The 7,967-nt window shown below is 38.6% G+C and overlaps 1 long non-coding RNA gene across 1 annotated transcript; it reads right to left on the bottom strand.

Moving 5' to 3' along the window:
- Positions 1-6,647: 6,647 nt before the first annotated feature.
- LOC140699962 (uncharacterized) lies at positions 6,648-6,995 on the bottom strand. The gene is made up of 2 exons (XR_012078189.1): positions 6,906-6,995; positions 6,648-6,805 (listed from the first exon to the last, which is right to left on the bottom strand). It is a non-coding gene; the product is annotated as an uncharacterized lncRNA (long non-coding RNA).
- Positions 6,996-7,967: the final 972 nt, after the last annotated feature.

Here is a 7,967-nt window from a genome sequence, read left to right as displayed (position 1 = left end):
GTATCTACGACAATGTTGGGGAAACACATTCCAGCATTCTAACCCAGCAGTTCTACATGGATCTGAGACTGGGAACTCTTGAGTCTTCATCTCTTAATTCAATGATTCATGTCTTTGATGATTGTAAACTACTGCATAGATTCTTTTCTCTCAGTTAAGTAAAATTAATATGTTTCAGAAATCAGGTTTCAATAATCTTAGGGAGCTAGTTTACAAAAAAAAAAAAATTAAAAGTCTCTATACTAAGAGGGCTTAAGGAGCCAAGCTGTCCAAAAGAGCTAAGCATACTTTTGGAAAATAAAGTAAAACATAATGACAGGTGAAAATAAAAAGAGAGAGAGAAGTTTTTGCATACAGAACTACATTTGAAATGGAAATAATTAGGAATATTACCAAGGCTATATTTAAGGCTTAAGTGATCTTGGCAATATAGACCAGTCAACTCCACTAAAGCAAGGCAGAGATGCATTTCCGGCAAACTATCAACAATATTATATTTACTGGAGGAGGGAAGGTAGTAATGAATAAGTATGTGTTTTGCTATGAGCTGAATTTGTGCCCCAAATTTATTTGATGAAATCCTAACCCCCAGTACCTCAGAAGTAATTGTATTTGAAGGTAGGGTCTTTAAAGAGGTGATTAAGATTAAATGAGATCATTGGAATGGGTCCTAATCCGATATGACTGGTGTCCTTATAAAAAGAGATTAGGACACAGACATGCGCAGATGGGCAACCATGTGAAGACGCAGGGAGAAAATGGCCATCGACAAGCCAAGGAGAGAGGCCTCAGAAGAAACTGGCCCCGCCAACACCTAGGTCTTGGACTTCTAGCCTCCAGAACTATGAGAAAATAAATTTCAGTTTAAGCAGTCCAGTCTGTGGTACTTTATTATGACAACCCTAGCAGACTAATACAATTTTTAAAATTAAAAATGGTAGACCTGTCAAATTCCAGTGTTCAGCACAATTTTTCAGTCATTCATAGACATATACACACTCATTGTCGCATTTTTTTCTCTGTGATTTATCATAACATTTTGTGTATATTTCCCTGTGCTATACAGTGTAATCTTGTTTATCTGTTCTACAATACTGGAATTTGACACAACATTGTAAAATGATTATAAATCAATAAAAAATGTTTAAAAAAATGGTAGACCTGAATTAAAGCTTAAAAAAAAAAACTTGGACAGATTACTAAGTCATCATGAAGAAAAGAACCTTGTGGGACTCATTGGACTCATTGATTAGGACCCTAGTGTTTGGAACACCTGGCGAAGTCTATTTTGACATTAACCTGTTTAAAATTATGTTCGATAAGAAACACTCATCATTCTCTCAGGGGATCAGATTACAGTTTTCCTAGGGAGGCTCACTGGATTGAGGACCAAACTCAGAGCATGGTTAGGAAAATACATACTGACTTGGGAGAAGGGTGCAGTTTGGGACAAAATTGTCATCTAGAAAAGAAAAAAACATACTCATTAAATTTGCTGCTAATAATAGCATAGATCTTGAAGGACAGGGTCAGCATCGTGAATGTAGATTTCTAACTAATGTGAGGAAATCATAAAAGATTCACAAGAGAATTTTGATTAAGAGTGTCAAGTGGTTGGGGCAGAACGATAATTACTAAAAAGGTATCCTTGCTTTATAATCTTCTTCAGTCTGGCTGACAGATATTTTAGAGATGACTATCAGGCAGTGAAATAAGAAAGTAGCTCTGTAAGGAGTGGGGACATCACAATGAGAGGCAGGAATAGAAGTGCAGAAGTCAGGCACCATGAGCTCATCCTCCAGTTATGCCTACCGCTGGGCAGACAGTCCCTAGGCCCCATTTTTAAGCTCTAGATTTTGCACTAAAGAATGTAGATGACTTAGAAATTATTTAGTAGTGAAGATAAAAATAAATAGGAAATAAGATCTATAAGTATAGGTTAAAATAACTTTTATTATTCAACTAAACAAGAGAGGCTGGGTTATTTAATAGTACTTTTTTTTTTAAGGATGGTTTAGTCATCCTTGAAGATAATAAACTATTCTTCATTAACACAGTAGGGGTTAAAACAAAAGGAAATGGGACCCAACTGCAGTGTGTAGGGTTTAGATTACACCTGGGGAAGAATTGGCTGAGTGGAATGAATTAATGTGGAAGGATATGGAATTTCCTACTTGGGAGATCTTTAAAAAATAGTCTCTCAAGGTATCAAGGCTAATTTTAAAATTAAATCCTGTTTAAAGAGTAAGACTGGTGATTGATGAATTAGGAGGTGGAGGAGGACATCATGAACCCTGAAGAGACCTTCTAATCTTAAAATATATTGATGCTCTTGAAAATAACCCTAGTTATGAAAAGATTAGAAAATCGGAGAGAGCTAATATATGTGTTGTATTTTATTCTTATGATTTTATCTTTCTTCCCCCCATTGATCTGGGCAACAGTATGGGCATTTGCCAAGCAAGTTATAATTATCTATTGTTGAGATTTAAATCTCTTGATTATACAAGTGCCCAGAAAGACCGGATGGGGCGGTTGGGAAATTTCGGTTCTGAAGAACAGTAATAACAACAGGTTGCACTGTTCCTACATTTGGTCCATCTATCGGTTTTTATTCTAAAGAAAGTTTTATTGTGTGAGTCACGTCTAGGTGCTCACTGGGTGAACTGGATGCTGCGGGAGCACAGAAGGGGAATAGGGCATGGTTTCTCGCCTTTAAGAGTGTGTGTGATGTATATGGGGTGATCGGATAAATACACGTGAAAAGGCATTGCACAATAACGGACAGAATTATTGAATTGTGTGATACGGGCTCTTTGTGCTGGAAGAGTTGGGTGGTGGTTTTATGAGCTGAGAGTGTCACAGAGGAGAGAGGTTTTAAAGGATGGGACAGAATTTAGGAAGAGCAGGGATGCAGGAAGGACATTTCTGGTAGCTGTGTGAGCAAAGGGATGAAGTGAGCCTGTGTGAGCCCAGGTCCTACTGCCCACACACTGAAGAGCCTTGCATAATTTATAGGCTTTAGGATAAACTCACAGTTGTTCGTATGTCACCCACAGCTGTTGTGCTTTGCTGTTGCTGACGTCTGTGTCCTTGTCTCATCCTCTTTTTGTTCACTCTCGCTCCTTTTGCTTTGTCATGACCCAGAGTCTGTTTGAGTTCAAATTTCACTTTGGCCACTGTGACCTTGAATCTGGGTTCTTTCATGTACCAAATGGTGATAATAGTGAGACCTATTTCCAGGGGTGGTTGTGAGGATTAAATAAGTCAGTAGATGTAAAGTGCTTAGAATGGCACCTGGCATCAGTAAAATGTTACCTACGGTAATATTATCTATCGTTGTAAGTATTATCAACACCATACATGTAAATACATTATTGTAAATATGAAAGAGATAAAATATTATCTATCATTGTAAGCGTCCATAAAATGTTTAATATTTATTAATCCTCTAAGCAGTTAAGTCCAGGTGCTGTCTCCTGGTAGCCTGTCCTTTGCTAAGCAGCTTGCATCTGCATCATCCTGTGTCCTTGCTGTACCTTGTTCTTACCTCGCTCACAGCACATCCTGTTCTGCACAGTAATCCTAGGCTGACATGTCTGTCTCATCCTGGATTGTAGGTCTGGAGGCAGCCATGTCTTGTTCATTTCTGTATCCTAGAGTCTTCAGGCAGGCAGTCAATATGTGTTGACTAATTAGGAGAATGAATGAATAATTGATAGAAGGATATAAAGCTCTGAATTCACACATCGTGCTCTCCACCCACCTCCACTACACTGACTCACTCCATCTTGTTTAGTTATTAATACTAAATAGTAATATTAGGGCCAAAAAATTGGTGGCATATGTGATGAAGGTATATGAGTGAAAATTCAATGATTTGCTATAATTGGTCACACTCAAGAAATCTTTACAAGATAGTTTTGCATTCAAATTTCAAAATTTGAAGGCTAACATTAACTATATAATTTTAACAATCATGCTGTCCTGTGAAGATTCATTCAGTGTTATCAGGACATGAGATAGTTCCATAATGTAATTAGTTGTGAACTGTACTTTCTATTTTTAAAAGTTTGTCTTAGTAAATTCTTAGACAATAGAGGTGGAGGTGATACAGGGAGAAGAATCAGGAGGTATGCAATGAACTTCTCTGTCTTCAGATCCTCTCCTGAGGGTTTGAACTAAATGGCCTGTAAAATACCTTTCTCTCTGACTCTGGATTCTCTTAGCTCATTGACTGTGATGAAGCTGAGATTATAATCTAGATTCCCTGAATGTAGACTAGTGGTCTTTCCAATAAGATCATATAGTTTTACTGATCACATGATTAGTCACTTTCTGTTTATTAATACATTTTTTATTTGTACAGAAGCTCCAATCAATACAATTTTGGCAATGGGGATTGTTTATGTCTTAGTGAAAAATAAAACAGTACACAACTAGAATGTTTTCGCCTGAAAATAACAAGTAAAACTCTGTAAATTATTATTTAATAATAACCAATATCACTTGATAGTTATCAGTATGACAAAGAACTCTAGTGCACAAAGTAATCACTTTTAAAGGTAATTTTTATTATTGTTCCATATTTTTATACTTACTTATCAAAGATAAAGAATACATTTCAGTTAGTCCCTTATTAGAAAATATATCTGTTTAAACGTTAGATAGGCTTGTTGTATTTGCTTTCATCCCAGGATCGGTTCTTTTTAAGGAAGAGTCATTTGAAGGTCATAAGTGTACTATTAGAAACAGCTTGAACACCACACACAATATTTCAGGCATCTTAACAGCCAAGCAGGTGAGCTGCATGGTGGATCAGATCAATTACTAAAAATCAACAGGCAGAGATGAAATTAACCATAGTATATTCAGTCTGTTACTCTCGTCTATTAATTGGATCCTTTAGTGAATGAACTGACCCACCATTTAGCAACTGGAGTTAATCAGCATAGGCAGACCGACTCCACTGTGCTCTGGTTAACTGAGACGTACGTATGCCTGCTGCTCTCCTGGACCAGAGACAGCACAAATAGGATGACAGGGGCACTAATCTGGTAAGATTAGCAGACTCCCAAGTATCCATTTAAGTTTTGCCATCAATACTCCAAGGAAAATATTTCCATTCCCAATTTTCTACTGTCATTTTACAAATGTTAGCATTATTTACTTTAGAAATATGTAAAACATAGTTTTCCCCTTTCCTTACCATATCCTCTCTCTCTCTCCTTCTCTTTCTGTCGGTTAGGCAACCGGTCTTCTCGTGCTGTAACATAGTGACCAAAAGCTTTAGAGTTAAACAGACCTAGACAGATGTTCCTCTTTTCTGCAATGGAGGTGACACTATCCACTTTCTAAGGTTGTGGGGATTGAAGGAGGTAATGAGCATGAAGTCCTCAGCACATGGTGAGTGATACACGCTAAACAATCAACTAATGTTCCTCTGGTTTCCACGTGGTGAGAGATGACAGTCACTAGAAGTGGATAGCTATTTTTTCTTTTCCCCATCATTGCTTGATGGAAAGTTTTGACTTACTTTTTACCAGGATTCATTGTTGCCTGAACTGGAAAATGGTACCCCAAGATGAGTGGCGACCAGGAAAATGGGAATGTATAGTATTGTTTAAACTCAACATAATTTATCTTCCTCTTCCATTGTCTAATTATCAGCTGGTATTAGTGAAAGGAAAGACAGCCAAGATGGTAGCCAGCTAAGTAAAACACTGGCCCTAAGGCAGAAGCCTCATAACTGGAAATGTAGTTTACTTAAAAACCGACGTACACTGGACTAAATCATGTTCTACTCTTTTGATGGACACTTTCACTGTGAAACACAAAGTGGGAGATAGAAGGAAACAACTGAAATGAAAGACTGTCTAATCTGGCTTCTACAACTGAGTTGGGATACAGACAGTAGGTGGAAGGCTCAGAGAAAAGACACAGAGATGCCAAGAGACTGCAAAGTGAAGCCTGGGAGGAAATGCTTGCAGGGTTGTGATTATAAAGCCTGGAGTGAAGGTTGGACAATAACAATACTAAAGTCATAAAAAGAGTTGAAACTCAGCTGTGCAGCATGGTGGTCTTCTGTGAAGGCCAGGCCAGACGAAGACAAGGTGGGAAAAAGCTCTCTCATTCTTTGACGGTCTTTAATTCTGCTCCCCTGAAGAGGAAGCCCTCTTCCCATACACCCATCTTTCCTGCTCTTTCTTTCTTACATTGTCCCTGCCCTGCTGTTGCTTCTCTCCAGCATGTCTGTGGAAATAGGACTTAGAGCTCAAAGTTCTGAATATGAGGTTTCAGCAAGTAAGGACTAGATGTATGTACTTCAGCCAGTTCTGGTTTTACTTTAAGAAAAAAAAGAATAAATGTCTCCTAATTTGTAAAAGAAAGATAATGATTTCAATCTCATAGGCATGCTGAGGGGAAAAAATAAAATAACTGGCACAAAAATCACTTTGTAACATGTAGGGTACATATGAATGTGGGTTTTTAGTGTTAACAACGTATTTCCTCATGCTTTACATCTTTCCCCTCCTCCTTGCAATTCCAAGTAACAGAAAGCAGAGAAGAGAGAGTGAAAACTGGTGTCTCACCTTTCTTTATAGAGTAGCTTCTTATCTTTAAGAAGAGGCTCAGCAATAGAGGGATGGATCTTAGGCTCTCTGAGTCTTTATTCCAGTCTTATGATTTCATGACAAATAAGCCTTTACAAATTTCCTCTGTAGGGTTGCTTATTGCTTTTCTTCAGGGCCCAGAGCAATCACTACCCTCTTCTCAATCTATACTTTGAGGCCTTGGAAATGTTCTAAGGAGCAAACCAAGAGAAGGAACAATTTCAGAGGCATGATTATATTATTGGTGTGGGTTGGGCAGTCAGCCTGTTCCAGGTTTAACCACCACCAAACCTTGCTCAAAGTATCCTGCAGCCAATGTGGATTTAATCCTGCAGTGTTTGTGTTTTGGAGGAGACCAAAGAGAAGCCCAGTCCCTCGGCCTTGGCCGTGGCCATGGTTTCCATGGTGAGCCTAACAGAAGCCAGACCTCTGCTTCCTGCTATTTGAACTGTGCTACCTGAACAACCCAGGGCTGAGTCCCAGAGCCTTCTCATTCCTCTAGCTTTTCTAAAATCACAATAAACACTGCCTCAGCTCTCACCGTGTAACCTGTTGGCCTGCTGTGGACCGCTTTCCTTCACAGCAAGACCTGAATTCTGCTGAGCGGAAGTTGCAAGTTTTTACAGTTTCCTCCTAGTCAAATCCAGAGTTTCACAAGAAGGTGGAGAATCACAGTTTTCATCCTTCATCTATTTCTGTCATTAGGGACAGTAATAGTTTGTTAGGACTGTCATAGCAAAGTATCACAACTGGGAGGCTTTAATGAAATTTATTGTTTCACAGTGCTGGAAGCGGGAAGTCTGAGATCAAGGGGTCGGCAGAGGGGATTCCTTCTGAGGGCTGGGAAGGAGAATCTGTCTCATGTCTGTCTCCTAGCTTCCTGTGGTTTGCTGGCCATCTTAGGGGTTTCTTGGCTTCTGCTGAATCACCCCAATCTCTGCCTTCATTTTTGCATGGCATTCTTTCTCCCTGTGTACATGTCTGTACCTACATTTCCCCTTTTTATAAAGACACCAGTCATACTGGATTAGGGCTCACCTTAGTTCAACTTGACCTCATCTTAACTAATTACCCCTTCAACAACTCTTTTCCAAATCAGGTTACATTCTGATGTAATGAGATTTAAAACTTCAACATATGAATATTTTAGGGACACAATTCAACCCATAACAGTGACAAACTCTCAAATACATCTTGATTTAAGGATATTAGGTGTTCAACATGTGTGAAATATGGTTCTAGGTACTTTGGACATTGCTTAAAAATGGAAGTTATGAATGATCCCTGTCTACTAAGAACTTGTCTTTTAGTTAGAAGTCAACCATGTAGCTGAGAAAAGTTAAACAAATATAT

This window comes from Vicugna pacos, chromosome 2 (genome assembly GCF_048564905.1).
Source record: "Vicugna pacos chromosome 2, VicPac4, whole genome shotgun sequence".
In the NCBI taxonomy this organism is placed as follows: domain Eukaryota; kingdom Metazoa; phylum Chordata; class Mammalia; order Artiodactyla; family Camelidae; genus Vicugna; species Vicugna pacos.
The sequence above is the reverse complement of the archived record's forward strand: the minus strand, read 5'-3'. Positions and strand labels throughout refer to the sequence as shown.